This window comes from Caretta caretta, chromosome 1 (assembly GCF_965140235.1).
Source record: "Caretta caretta isolate rCarCar2 chromosome 1, rCarCar1.hap1, whole genome shotgun sequence".
In the NCBI taxonomy this organism is placed as follows: domain Eukaryota; kingdom Metazoa; phylum Chordata; order Testudines; family Cheloniidae; genus Caretta; species Caretta caretta.
This window is the reverse complement of record NC_134206.1, coordinates 191,492,685-191,507,212: the sequence shown is the minus strand read 5'-3', so window position 1 is coordinate 191,507,212 and position 14,528 is coordinate 191,492,685.

Sequence of the window (14,528 nt, the reverse complement as noted above, 5' to 3'; positions counted from 1 at the left end):
GTGGGTTTGAGCTAGCCTGCAAAAAATAGCAGTGTGGACATTGCCGCTCTGACAGTTGCTCTGGCTAGCCACCTGATCTTAGACCCAGGGGCTCGGGTGGGCTTCAGAATCCCAGCTGTAGCATAGATATGCCCATCAATCATACTGGAGACTGATTCCCATATTTGGTGCCTTCTGTATTTAGGTGAAACCCACTCAGTAATGCAGTGCACTTTACTGCACCTTCACTTCCCACAATACGGATAACATTCTATAAGGCACGCTCTTTGCTCCCCACTCTGCTGCCATCACAATCACCCTCAGTCCCTCCAATCTGGTTTGGGATGCACATTGCCTAGACCTCCAGACTCCCACATGTTTCACACGTTCAGTCTCCATCGTCCTATCCTGAAACTCCAGGGCAGTGGATTGGGCTATCGGGGCCTATCAGCCATCCCTGCAACAGCACGTAGTTAATGTGCTTACAGGCAACACCATGGACTTGTACTATGTCAACAATCAGGGACTTGTGCATTCCCAGCACTTATCAGTGGAAGCAAGATAATTTTGGATATGGAGCCTCTTGCACAAGCCTCTCAAATACTTCCTGATCAGAATGGCCTTTCTGATAGCAATTGCATTTGGAAGAAGAATGAGTGAGCATTGTGCTTTGATGGCCAGACCACCTTACACAGCGGTCCAAAAAGACACAGTCACCATTGGTATGTTTACACTGCAGCTGGGAGCAAGCCTCCCAGCCCAGGAAGACAGACTCGTACTAGTGTGGCTGGAGCTAGTAAGCTAAAAATAACACTTTGGATGATGCAGCTATGGTTCTCAAGCCCACCTAACTCTGTAGGCTGCTTGAACAAGGAAATTTTGGGAGACATCATACCCAGAGGAACCCTAGGAATTGTAGGCTGCAGGAAAGCATATTGGGAAGGAGTGGCAGGGAAAATCATAGAATATCAGGATTGGAAGGGACCTCGGGAGGTCATCCAGTCCAACCCCCTGCTCAAAGCAGGACCAATCCCCAACTAAATCATGATGACAGATGACAGAACGAGGAGTAATGGTCTCAAGTTGCAGTGGGGAAGGTTTAGATTGGATATTAGGAAAAACTTTTTCACTAAGAGGGTGGTGAAACACTGGAATGCGTTACCTAGGGAGGTGGTAGAATCTCCTTCCTTAGAGGTTTTTAAGGTCAGGCTTGACAAAGCCCTGGCTGGGATGATTTAACTGGGAATTGGTCCTGCTTCGAGCAGGGGGTTGGACTAGATGACCTTCTGGGGTCCCTTCCAACCCTGATATTCTATGATTCTATCCCAGCCAGGGCTTTGTCAAGCCTCACTTAAAAGTATCTAAGGAAGGAGATTCCACCACCTCCTTAGGTAACGCATTCCAGTGTTTCACCACTGTCCTAGTGAAAAATTTTTTCCTAATATCCAACCTAAATCTCCCCCACTGCAACTTGAGACCATTACTCCTTGTTCTGTCATCAGCTACCACTGAGAACAGTCTAGATCCATCCTCTTTGGAACCCCCTTTCAGGTAGTTGAAAGCAGCTATCAAATCCCCCCTCATTCTTCTCTTCTGCAGACTAAACAATCCCAGTTCCCTCAGCTTCTCCTCATAAGTCATGTGTTCCAGTCCCCTAATCATTTTTATTGCCCTCCGCTGGACTCTTTCCCATTTTTCCACATCCTTCTTGTAGTGTGGGGCCCAAAACTGGACACAGTACTCCAGATGAGGCCTCACCAATGTCGAATAGAGGGGAACGATCACGTCCCTCGATCTGCTCGCTATGCCCCTACATATACATCCCAAAATGCCATTGGCCTTCTTGGCAACAAGGGCACACTGTTGACTCATATCTAGCTTCTTGTCCGCTGTAACCCCTAGGTCCTTTTCTGCCGAACTGCTGCCTAGTCATTTGGTACCTAGTCTGTAGCAGTGCATGGGATTTTTCCGTCCTAAGTGCAGGACTCTGCACTTGTCCTTGCTGAACCTCATCAGATTTCTTTTGGCCCAATCCTCTAATTTGTCTGGGTCCCTCTGTATCCTATCCCTCCCCTCCAGCGTATCTACCTCTCCTCCCAGTTTAGTGTCATCCGCAAATTTGCTGAGAGTGCAATCCACACCATCCTCCAGATCATTTATGAGGATATTGAACAAAACCAGCCCGAGGACTGACCCTTGGGGCACTCCACTTGATACCGGCTGCCAACTAGACATGGAGCCATTGATCACTACCCGTTGAGCCCGACAATCTAGCCAGCTTTCTACCCACCTTATAGTCCATTCATCCAGCCCATACTTCTTTAATTTGCTGGCAAGAATACTGTGGGAGACCGTGTCAGAAATTTTTCTAAAGTCAAGGAACAACACGTTAGATTCTGTGCTGTGCATCTTAGGAGGGGCAACACAGGAGCAGGGCAACATTGGATTTAAACTACTTTTGTACCTCCCCTCGGGGCTGAACACTGGAGTAAGTTCGCGTTGCTCCCAGAGCTGCTGTAGCTCACATCAACCTCTGCATGACTACCTTTGGGCTGCTCTCCCTCTGATGCCCCTACCCCAGGGACTGTGAGAAAGGAACCCTATACACTGACCATTCCCGACCTATGGGCAGGGAAATTCCGCCCTGTATGGCCCCTGAACTGTGCAAGGTAGCAAGTAGGGATAGAAGTGGGTCAGAACCTCAAAACAGACCTGAGACACCCAGTGTGTGAACTGTGGGACTTCTTGTCCCTTTGGGTTGTACAGTTTTATCCTTTCACATTGGATATCTGGGCTGCAGGAAGTTGTAAGAAGCTCATTTATGCTCTTTTTAAAAACAATAATTGATACGCTCTCCATGGAGCTTGAACCAAAACCTTCCATGCTTTTTTTTTTTTTAAAGCACCTTCCACTCTAGCTGGCCCTTTCAAAGCACTGACCATTAAATATAATGTGTCCTTCTTTCCTATCAACATACTAGCTGAAAAAAGACAAAAATCAGGATTAAGTAATGCAAATAATAATAGGATGGTAAGCAGGATGATCACATGGTTAAGGTAAGTGACTTAGATGTTAGACCTAGCTCTGCCACTGAACTTGGCCTTACCTTGGATGAGTTACTTCACTTCTTTGTGCCTCTGTCTCTCCTCTCATCATCTGTCTGTCTTATCTATTTAGTTTGAGAGTTCTTTGGGGCAGTAGCTGGGTGTTTTTTTTTATGTATTTGTTCACTGCCTAGCACAATGGGACCCTGATTTTGTAATGCAAACAATTAATAAAATTGTAGTTCAAACTCAGTACTGTATAGAAGTGTTGCACAAAAAAGTGACATCTCACGTGACCATATCTGGTAGGGAAGATACAGATATTAATTGCCTTAAATTTGTTTTGATGTCCGTGCATATAAACCTTCTGCATTACAGCGTGTGCTCAGACCACCTTCATTCTGGCATTTCTGAACTTTTGACTTTTCAACTTTAATATTCTTTTAAGATAGTTTTATTTTAAACTTGGTTCTAAATAGTTCTACTTTTTCTTTCTTTATAGCTACTACTCAGTCACTAGTAGAGTTAGTCAAAACCTTTTGTTCTCTGGAGAAATTCTGACATTTTTGAAACTTTTTTTCAGTCCAAATGGGAAGGGTATTTTTTGTTTTTAGTTTTCCGCAAAATGAAAACTGCAAAAAAAAAATTTTTTTTTGATAATCAAAATGTTCTATTTTGTTAAAGTTGAAACATTTTTACTTTATAATGTAAAATTTTCAAAATGAAAAATCAGAACTTCTGATAAAGTCAAAACAGAACATTTAGACAATATTAAAATGTTTTATATCAATTTTTTTCCAAAATGAAATGTCATTGAAATGGACACATTCTTGCAAAACATTTCAATTTCAACGAAATGGTACTTTCAGATAGAAAAACATCTTGTTGGAAAACTTTTGACTCAGGCCATTCATAAGTGAAGCAAAACATTTTGGTGCAATAAGAACGGATGGGCATATGGAAAGAACTTTTATTCTTCTTCTGCTGGTTCAGATGCAAACCAACAAAATAATATTCCTTGAGCTGTCCTGAAGTTTTAAGTGCCACTGGTTTACAAACAGAGAGATCTTGACTTGCAGATCCCATACATAGTAAAAATGGTGAGTTATATCCCCAACAGCACCTAATAAGTTGTTTAAATAAAAACAGCTGTGTTGATTTCAGCTCATCTCTAAACAGGAGAATAAAACTAATGCTCGCCAAATACAAATGAGTGTAATTTTTTTTTAATTATAAACTATAAACTGATATTACAGGATTATATGTTTGGCAAAGGGATTTCTGGTACGTGACTATTCGGGATTAAAGATTCAACGAATAACTAAACTAAGCTATCAATTGCTCTCGTGCCAAAAGGCAAATTTTATGCAGATGGAGGAGTGATGCATTCCCTTTGCTGAAAGACCTAGAAATAGAAAAGATTATTTTCTCCTGTAGTGTGAAGTCAATGACCACATATAAGAATGTGGATCTTTATGGAAGGAGTATAAGAATTTTATTAGGGGGAAAATAAAAATACATAAAGGTTTCAAAGAGTTTTTAAGTAGGGGAAAGGGAAGGATGCTCAGCCTAAATAATTTTGTGCCTTCTAGCTCTGCACATTTATGATTCTAGGGGCCTGATCCTCAGTTGGTGTAAATCGGCACAGGTACAGTGATTTCAAAGAAATTTACACCAGCTGAGGATCAGTTGTGTGAGATAGTGACACTCTCTTCCTATGTTATGGAATGCCTCAATCAGTTACAATGTGAGATGTCTTTCACTTCAGAGAGGTAAAACTCCATTTGATTTCAAGAATCCAAGATTTGGCCCGCAGAGTCTAAGATCGGTGCCTATGCTGGTCTATATTTTTAATGATGAAGTAGCATAAGTGCTACTCCAAAGGCATTTTTGGCACAGTGCACAGTTTATTCCTCTTACCCAATTTAAAAATTATTTAAATACAATGTCTAGAATGTCAATCAGTCCTGACCTTAAGTGGAATAACTGTCTCTGCAGCATTCCCCGATAGAATTAATTGTATTTTGGTTTAACAAACAGAAAGGCATTCCTTGCCAAAGTTATAGTACCCTTGCCATGGTTAGGAAAAAAACCTGAATTAATAACACCACTACAAAACAAAATGGCAGTAAGCACCCTCAATATCTAATTATCAGTCTACAAAAAGCATTCAGTCTCCCGAAGGTGTCCGTACCTACACTGGTAATTTACATTGGTGGATGTGCATTCTGAAAGATTTTTCTGGGTAATAGGTAGAGCCCTGGGCTATTGAATAGTAATACTATGTTAGTCAAAAACATTAACGGTGGCTTAAGCCCATGAGCTGGATCAATAGTTATTTTCCTGTAGCTTTCTGTCTTCTCTTACAGAATTATTTCAGACTAATAGAACTGAATTTGGCTTAATATGACCTGTAATAGCCACTGTGCACAAATGTACTGTTAGACATTGGAGCTGCCTCTTAAGAGAGAGAATGCTGGCAAGAACCCTGATATTATCTCCTTGTTGCCTTAAAGTGAAGCCTGGGATCTTTGACTTCAGAGCAATCAAAGCTGAGCTGTAGGGACTACATCCATAGAACACCATCTAAAGTAGTGCCACCACTCTTCATCCCCATGTCAATAGCTGACCAATTCTCAGAATGCAAAACCTGCCTTGAGGCCTGCGAAGGGAGTAGATATTATTGTGTCCCACTGTTTGACTTGTTCATTTATCTAGCAACTGATGCAGAAAAATACCATCAGAAACAAAAGCTCTCCCAACTGGTATGAGACATTTGCATCAAAGATATTTCCAATCATTTAAATCTATTCACATTATTTTGCAGCAAAAGAAAATCTTTTATAGCCGTTGTGAATTCTGAATTCATATTGTCATGAAAATTGTAAATAAAGTGGGGGGGGGGAATTTCTCTTGAAACACGTATCTCATCCTGTAGCAAATTGCTGATGTATGAATATATATTTATCAGGACAAACAAGAATTAGTAGAATGAGGTTCATATTAAGGGGTAGACTGTCATAATACAAAGGGACTTACACATGTACTTAAATCAGATCCTTAGTTACACTATATTTTGCTGCACGTTGTGCCAAAGTCCAAGGCTTGTCAGGTCAACACACTGAAAAAAATTCCAATCTCTTACAAAAAATAACTTCCCTGAATATTTAATTAGCAGTTCCTGCAACTTCAAGGATTTACTTATACAAGCTAAAAATGTGAATTCAGCTCAGTCCTTTACGGGATTTGCTGAAGTCCTAAAAGAATAAGGGCTGTGTTTTCAAAGCTTAGTACATACATGTGTCTTCAAAATGCAAGCACCTATTTCACCTACAAAACCATGCATCTCTGTTTGCACCTAACATTTGTATGTGTGATATGGTCTGGCTGCATTTTCAGCCGGATTCCTTACCACTTGATTGGCAATAAAACTCCCATTGACTTCAGCGGCGCAGAAGCTAGCTAGACCTAAGCTTTAAAAAATCTGACTCTGATAGGTCTTTTGTATAAGAATCTTATCTGGCTTCACCTCTGTTTCCTGAAGCTTGCCATGCTGCTCTTCAAACAGCTTGGCCTGGATTTTTCTCTGCTGAACTGTGCTTTAGGGATCTGCTGTATCGGACAAAGGATCTGGAAACAAAAATGAATGGATTATCAGAAAAGAGAATCTCTACTCTTGGAATGTTTGAATGTCCTCTATCACTCCGTACTAATAACTGACAAATACTTAAATGAAAAGATTCCAAAGCACTCTACAAACTGTACAAATAATATATATAACACACATTCCCAGACAAAAACAGGTAAAGGGAGTTAAGGGTGACAGTACACATTAAGCTTGTCTTACTCTCTAAAGTTTTTCCAACTCAGCTGTGGCAGTTAGGGGTGTGATTTTTTTAATCTATATTTTTGATCGCCACAACTATACCAATAAAAATCCAAGTGTAGGCAGAGTTATTGTATAAAAGTGCTTATGACAATATAGCAGATTCCACTTCACAAACCAAAATAAGCTATACTACCCCTACCATAAATGTGTCTAAACCAGTATAACGGTCTATACCCAGGAACTTTTGCTGTGTTAACTATGCCTGCATACTTCAAGTGGCAAATCTTTTAAGAGTAGATAAGGCCCTAGTAATTTGTGGGGGGGGAGGAGCGGAGGGGGCATTACAGAGGTGTAGTAATGATCCCTGTAACAAGCACTGTAAACTTAGAAAATCCAGAGTTAAATTTAAAAGAAATCCAGACACATTAAGGTCAGGAAGTGCCCAGTTAAGGCCCCCAAATAACCATCTCTCTGTCTATAAGGATTCTCCTATGCAATAACCATAACACTTTTGATTGATACATATTAGTGCTCGTAGTCCTAGGTTAGATGTATCTGATTTTTAATACACATTTAAAAAATCCTGTTATGATCTTACTACAGGAGAGGTCCACTAGGAGGTTTTTTAATATCGGAAAACAATGTGTTTTTCTCTGACCCTGTTTTGGAAACCATTTCAGCTGAAATTTTTCATAAAGATTTAGTCTGAGGCAAACACCCAGCATGGAAACTTGGCTCCCAAACACTTATTTGACAAAATTATAAGCAACCAAAATCAGGGTCTTATAAGGGAAAGTGTGGGATAACCTTAATAGAAAAAGTTATCAGTACTGCCCATAACTTGTATAGTAACTTGATGAGATTTTCAAAGTGCTTTATAATCCTGGGGACGGAAAGTTTTATTAGGTCTCTGTGATGGGGCATTGGCCCCACACAGGTGTAGAAATGGTTAACCTCAGCAGGGAGCAGTGGAGGTGAGTCCTATGAGTGGCCCAGAGAGGCTGCATGAGGCACAGCCAATAGGAGGGAGACTGCAAGGAGCAGTCAGTCAGGGCCCAGCAGGCTCACATAAAAGGAGCTGCAGGGCAGAGCTGAGATCAGTTGCTGGCAGAACCCCAAGGGGTGAGCCTGAAAGAAAGCTAGCACCATGGACAGGGTGATTGCTGGCAGGAACCGGGGGTGTGGAGGGGAAGCAAAAGAGCAATTTTGTGGGCTGCAGGGATTGAGCAGCTGAGTGCCCTGAGGCAAGGTGAAGAAGGTGCTGCGGCCATGGGGAAGTGGCCCAAGGGATCATAGCAGCAGTGAGAAGAACTAGAGGCATAGCAGAAAGTTATTATCCACAAGGTCCTTGGGCTGGGATCTGGAGTAGTGGGCAGGCCTGGGTACCCCCCCCCCACCACTCTCCATGGGGGATGTGGCATGATTATTGTACTGAGACTGTAACCCCCCCAAAGGGGGGGAACACATTTGGTGACACAATCAACAGACTCCAAGGAGAGACTGCTGAAGTGGAATTAATTTGCAAACTGGATACAATTAACTTAGGCTTGAATAGAGACTGGAGTGGATGGGTCATTACACAAAGTAAAACTATTTCTCCATGTTTATCTCCCCCCCCCCCCACCCCACTGTTACTCAGACGTTCTTGTCAACTGCTGGAAATGGCCCACCTTGATTATCACTACAAAAGTCGTCGTCGTTCCCCTGCCCCCCGCTCTTCTGCTGGAAATAGCTCACCTTACCTGATCACTCTGGTTACAGTGTGTATGGTAACACCCATTGTTTCATGTTCTCTGTGTATATAAATCTCCCCACTGTATTTTCCACTGAATGCATCCAATGAAGTGAGCTGTAGCTCACGAAAACGTATGCTCAAATAAATTGGTTAGTCTCTAAGGTGCCACAAGTCCTCCTTTTCTTTTTAAAGAGGGCACTGTGGTTCCTGAGGCTGCAAGGGGGGGTTGCAGGCAGATGCAGAGACAATGTGCAAACCATACACAGGGGCATCTGCCTTAAGCTAATCCCCAGAGAGACCAGGAGGAGGTGCCAGCCCAGCGGTAAGTGATGCACCCCATGACAGTGTCCTTTACAGACAGGTTTCAGAGTAGCAGCCGTGTTAGTCTGTATCCGCAAAAAGAAAAGGAGGACTTGTGGCACCTTAGAGACTAACAAATTTATTTGAGCAAAAGCTTTCGTGAGCTACAGCTCACTTCATCAGATGCATTCAGTGGAGAATACAGTGGGGAGATTTATAGACACAGAGAACATTAAAAAGGTGCCACAAGTACTCCTTTTCTCTCCTGAGACAGAGAGAGGTTAAAGTGACTAGCCCAAATCTGTGACAGGTGAGGGAACAGAATCCAGGACATCTGATGCCAAGGACTGGTCTACACACAGTTTTTGTACTGCTGTTGTTATATTGGTTTAGAAACAGAGATAGAGAAAGGAGTAGACCTCACTAGTGTGGGCCTAGTTATACTAGTATAAAAATGTTTATGATGGAGTAGCTTATTCCTGTAAATGTACAGGAAGACACTGTACCAGCATAAGTACTGTGATGCCAATATACATGCATCAACAGGAGGGGCTGTAGCCATTGAACTATAAAATCACACCCTAACTGAACTAGTTAAATGGGTACAAAAACTATGTGCCCCCCAGGCTTTGAGTCCTCATCACTAACCATTGACTCTGCCTCCCTGTAGAATCCCAGTCTGGTCCCTCGGTATTTAAAATCAGGCTCAAACTTCCCATGTATCTTTGAGTTAGTTGCTATGAGGAAGCCTCTGGTATCAGTATTGTTTGTTAGCCTTCAACCATTCATTCCCAGTCAAAGCAATAGTCTACAAAGATGTCTTTCACATCCCCAAGACAATGAATCAAGATACGTTACTAGATCATTTCATATCATCGTCCTTGAACTTCTGGGGCCTTCACAAGGCTGAGGCTTTGAAAAATGTCAATTGTAAACTTGTGTGTATTTGTCACACTATTTACACCTGAAGTACATGTGCACAAGATAGTGTTTCTGTGGAGCCAAAGGGGCAGCAGATATGTACATTTAGTGCTTCTGTTTTTCAGGGTTGGTTCATTTCATTTGCGGGGGGAGCTATTTTTATCTATTTCATGTAGAGGTCCAAAAATTGGGCCGTTATAGGGCTTTTCTGTGTATACACTGTAATAACTAATGTACGTTACATGCGCTATTCATTACAGTAGTATATATGGTAACAAGTAATTTCTTTAATGTTCCCCAGTGTGCTTAATGTAGTGCTGTTTGAAACACTACTATGTTAAAAGTGTACTGGGGGAACCTTTAGTACACACTAGCAGGGTCTACCCAGACCAATTAATGTGCAACATGTCTGTATGCTGTAGAAATCACACCCCGGTAATGTGCATTACTGATCTGTGTAGACAAACCCAGTGATACTCATAACCATTTTGGGTGTTTATTGGAGAAACACTGATTTCTGATTTCCAGTGTTTCATCAGTGTTTATCAGTTAAAACCGAAAATCAGAAACCCAAAATATAAATTATACATGAGTGCACAGTGCTCACCGTTAAACTCTTTACAATTTTGTGTTTTGCTTAATGACCATTGTCAGTGTTTCATGCTCATAACATAGGGAATACTGGGACTAGTGTGCCAACAAAGTGCTTGCAAACAAGTGCATAAAGTCAAGTGGCAACCATTGTGTATATATTATTATAACAGGCTGTCAGTGTTGTCTTGAAAACCACAGCCTGTTAGCAGCTGATGATCCTGCTAAAGAGCATTTACCGACTCATTGGTGTGGCTAGCTTGTTAACCCATTTGGGTACAAGTGAAGTAGGAGTAGAATCATAGAATATCAGAGTTGGAAGGGACCTCAGGAGATCATCTAGTCCAACCGCCTGCTCAAAGCAGGACCAATCCCCAATTTTTGCCCCAGATCCCTAAATGGCCCCCTCAAGGATTGAACTCACAAACCCTGGGTTTAGCAGGCCAATGCTCAAGCCACTAAGCTGTCCCTCCCCCATGCAGAGAGACTGGTAGGGTTTGAGACAGGGAAGGAAGGCATCAAGGGAGTCGGTGGACGCCGCCCAGAGGAACTCTGCCCTGAGGCATGAACGGACGGAGGATCGGAAATAGGCCCTACAGTCAAAGGAGACTCCATCGGCCAACCTCCTCACCCTGGTTTTATAGATGGCCACTTTAGCCAGGGCCAGGAGGAGGTTGACCAGGAGGTCCTGTGACTTAGTGGGGCCATGGACAGGGAGTACATAGATGAGGAGGTGAGGGGAAAAGTGCAACCAAAATCTTAACAAAATATTCGTGAGGAGCTGGAATAGGGGCTGCAGCCTGGCGCACTCTAGGTAGACATGCGCCAGGGTTTCCCTCATGCCGCAAAAGGGGCAGGTGTCTGGGATTGGGGTGAACTGCACCAAGTACACGCCCGTGCTCACGGCCCCATGAAGGAGCCGCCAACTGATATCCCCGACGGGCCTTGGGACCAGGGTGGAATATAGGCCGGCCCACCGGGGCTCCTCATCCTCTAGAGGTGGCAGGAGGTCCCGCCACGTTGTGTCGGGGTTGGATGCGAGGGTGAGGACTTGAAGGGTGTGGAGCACGAGCATGTATAGATGTTTCCTTGGCGCAGTCTGGAAACAGACCGGCTGCAGCTCATGTAGCCGGCTCATGGGTCCACAGGGCAGGGGCCCGATGAAAAGGTCTGGAGGGCGTGGGGTGGAGGGTGGGCAGGGCACGCCCTCCCTTAGGACCCTGTCAAGGTAAACCTGAGCAGCGGGCGGCAAAGTGGCCCTCACCTCCTGAAGTATACGTAGTTTAGTACGAGGTCTGGAGAGCCCCATGCGCTGAGGGAGCGTCAGGGAACCCAGCCAGTCTCCCTGGTCATAGTCCAAGAGGTATCCGACTGGTGATTTCTGCCAGGACCAACCTCTGGCGCACTGAGGGGACTCCGCCACCTGCACACGGAGCTGGGGGTTGTGTAGCAGGGGCTCCGCGAGGAGATCTTCCCCCAAGGAAGGCCGCCATGGAGCCAGTCACTGTGAACAGTTTCCAGGTCCGGAGGAGGTCCTGGTAGAAGACCGGCAGCCCAGAGTGGTCTCGTGGAAGACCTCTCAGATGGAGATAAATGAGCTGCCGGTCATATTGGAGCCCTTGGAAGTGGCGCAGGAAGGTGTGCGCTAGTACGCTCCACGCCGGACTACCTGCACCAGAAAAGAGCCTCTGCAGGGGCTGGAGGCGGAAGACATGGACCTGAGTGTGGAGACACTTCAGGCCCTGCCCTCCCTCCTCCAGGGGTAGATGGAGAACCCCTGCAGAGACCCAGTGCAGTCCTGACCAGAAGAACTCTAGAATCAATGTCTGGAGGTTGGCCAGGAAACCCAGGGCTGGGACCAGGGTGTTGGGTTGGTACCAGAGCATGGTCAGGACTAGTTGATTAAGCACCAGTGCCCTCAAAGGGAGAGACACCGGAGTAGTCCTGTCCATCTCCAGAGCCGCTCTACCACCCTGCCCTCTAAACCGTGCCAGTTCTCCGGCAGAGACGGATGCGTGGCAGAAAGGTAAACACAGAGATAGAGCAGTGGACCCGCACTCCACCACATGGCCTGAAGCGCGGGTGGGAGGGAGCTAGCCTGCCACCAGTCCCCTACCACCAAGCCAGAGCTCTTGACCCAGTTGACCCGGGCAGAGGAGGCTGCCAAGTGAATGGCCTGGCAAGCCTCCACCCGCGCCAAGTCGCCCGGGTCCTGGACCACGAGGAGCACATCGTCGGTGTACTCTGACAGGACCAGCCGCAGCTCTGGCTCCTGCAGCGCCAACCCCGTCAACCTCCTACGGAGGAGACAGAGGAAGGGCTCGATCGCCAGAGCATACAGATGGCCCGAGAGGGGGCACCCCTGCCGTACTCCTCTCTCGAAGCTGACCGGTTCGGTCAGGGTCCAGTTGAGCCTGACCAGACACTCTGTGGAGGCGTACAGCACCTGGAGAAAACCCACAAACTGGGGTCCGAAGCCAAATGCTTGCAGAGTGCTCAGGAGATACCCGTGATCCACCCTGTCGAACACCTTCTTCTGATCCAGGGACAGGAGGGCAAACGACAGACCATCCCAACACCCAAGTTCCAAGAGGTTCCGGACCAGATATAGGTTGTTGAAAATGGTGCGGCCTGGGACGCTGTAGGTCTGGTCTGGGTGGATCACGTCCACCAGCACGGACCCTAGCCGCAGCGAGATGTCTTTCACTACGACCTTGTAGTCCATGCTGAGGAGCGAGACGGGTCACCAATTTCGTAAATCGCAGAGGTCCCCCTTCTTCGCCAATAAGGCAAGCACAGCTCGCCTGCACGAAAGAGGGAGGACCCCGCTCTGCAAAGACTCGGCCCAGATGGTGACTAGGTCTGGGCCGAGGATGTCCCAGAACACGTGGTAGAACTCCCCGGTCAGCCCGTCCATGCCTAGAGATTTATTGGTGGGCATGCGGCGGAGGGCTTCCAAGAACTCGACCAGGTCTCAGTCACCCGTGCAGACCATCAGGAGTTCATCCCAGAGCACTCTGCAAGCATTAGGATCAGTTGGATCCGGAGAGAAAAAGCCTGCTTAGAAGGCCCTGGCCCTCCTGCATATCTCCGCCGGATCCATGAGGGGGGTGCTGTCCTCTGCTAGGAGGAAGGTGACGTGCTTCTTGGCCCCCCTCTTCTATGCCCTGGAGAAAAAGAGGCGGGAGCCACGATCCATCTCCCGCAGGAGGCGGATGCGGGATCGAAGAAAGGCACCCTGGGCCCAATGGCTCTCGAGGGCCTGGAGCTCCTCCCGCTTCTCCCGGCACGCCCCGCAGAGGGATGGATCCTCAGGGCTGGCGGCCAGACACCTCTCCAGCTCTAAGACCTCCCGTTCCAACTGCCCTATCGCCGGATCCCTCCGTTGGCTGGCACCCCGGGTGTAGTCAAGGCAGAAGAGCCAGGCGCGCACCTTCCCCAGGTCCCACCACCGCCGCACTGAGGGAAAGGCACGTCGCTGCCCTCGCCAGGCCAGCCAGAACTTCCGGAAGGATGCCACGAAGCCCACATCCTCCAACAAGCTGCTGTTAAAATGCCAATAGGCTGGCCCCAGCCTCTCTGCGCAGAGAGAGGCCGTCACAGTGGCTAAATGATGATCAGAGAACGGGGCTGGCCGGATGCTGGAGGAGTGGGCCTGTGAAAGGTAGAATCGTGATAAGTAGGTGCAGTCCAAGCAGGAGTGGTGTGACCGATGGGCCTCCACCCGGACAAAGGTGAACGTTGAGGCGTTGTCCGGGTGGTGGTCACACCAGACGTCCACCAGGGAGTGATGGTCGACTATCTCCCGGAGGACGTCGGCTGCAGCCGGGCACTGCTCAGTCCCCGAGTGGTCCCACTCCTCGAGGGTAGTATTAAAGTCCCCACCCAGGACCAGGCACTCGTGAGGATCCAAGGTGCCAAAGAAGGCGGATGCCTGCTGAAAGAAACACAGCCGCTCCGGGCCCGATGTCAGGGTATAGACATTGACAAGACTGACCGTGAGCCCCTCCATACGGACCCGGAGGTGCAGCAGGCGGCCCGGCACAGCCTCGGTGACCCCCAGCACCTCGGGCCATAGGTCGGGGGAGAACAGGGTCGCCACTTCAGCCGTACGAACTGTGGGATGGCT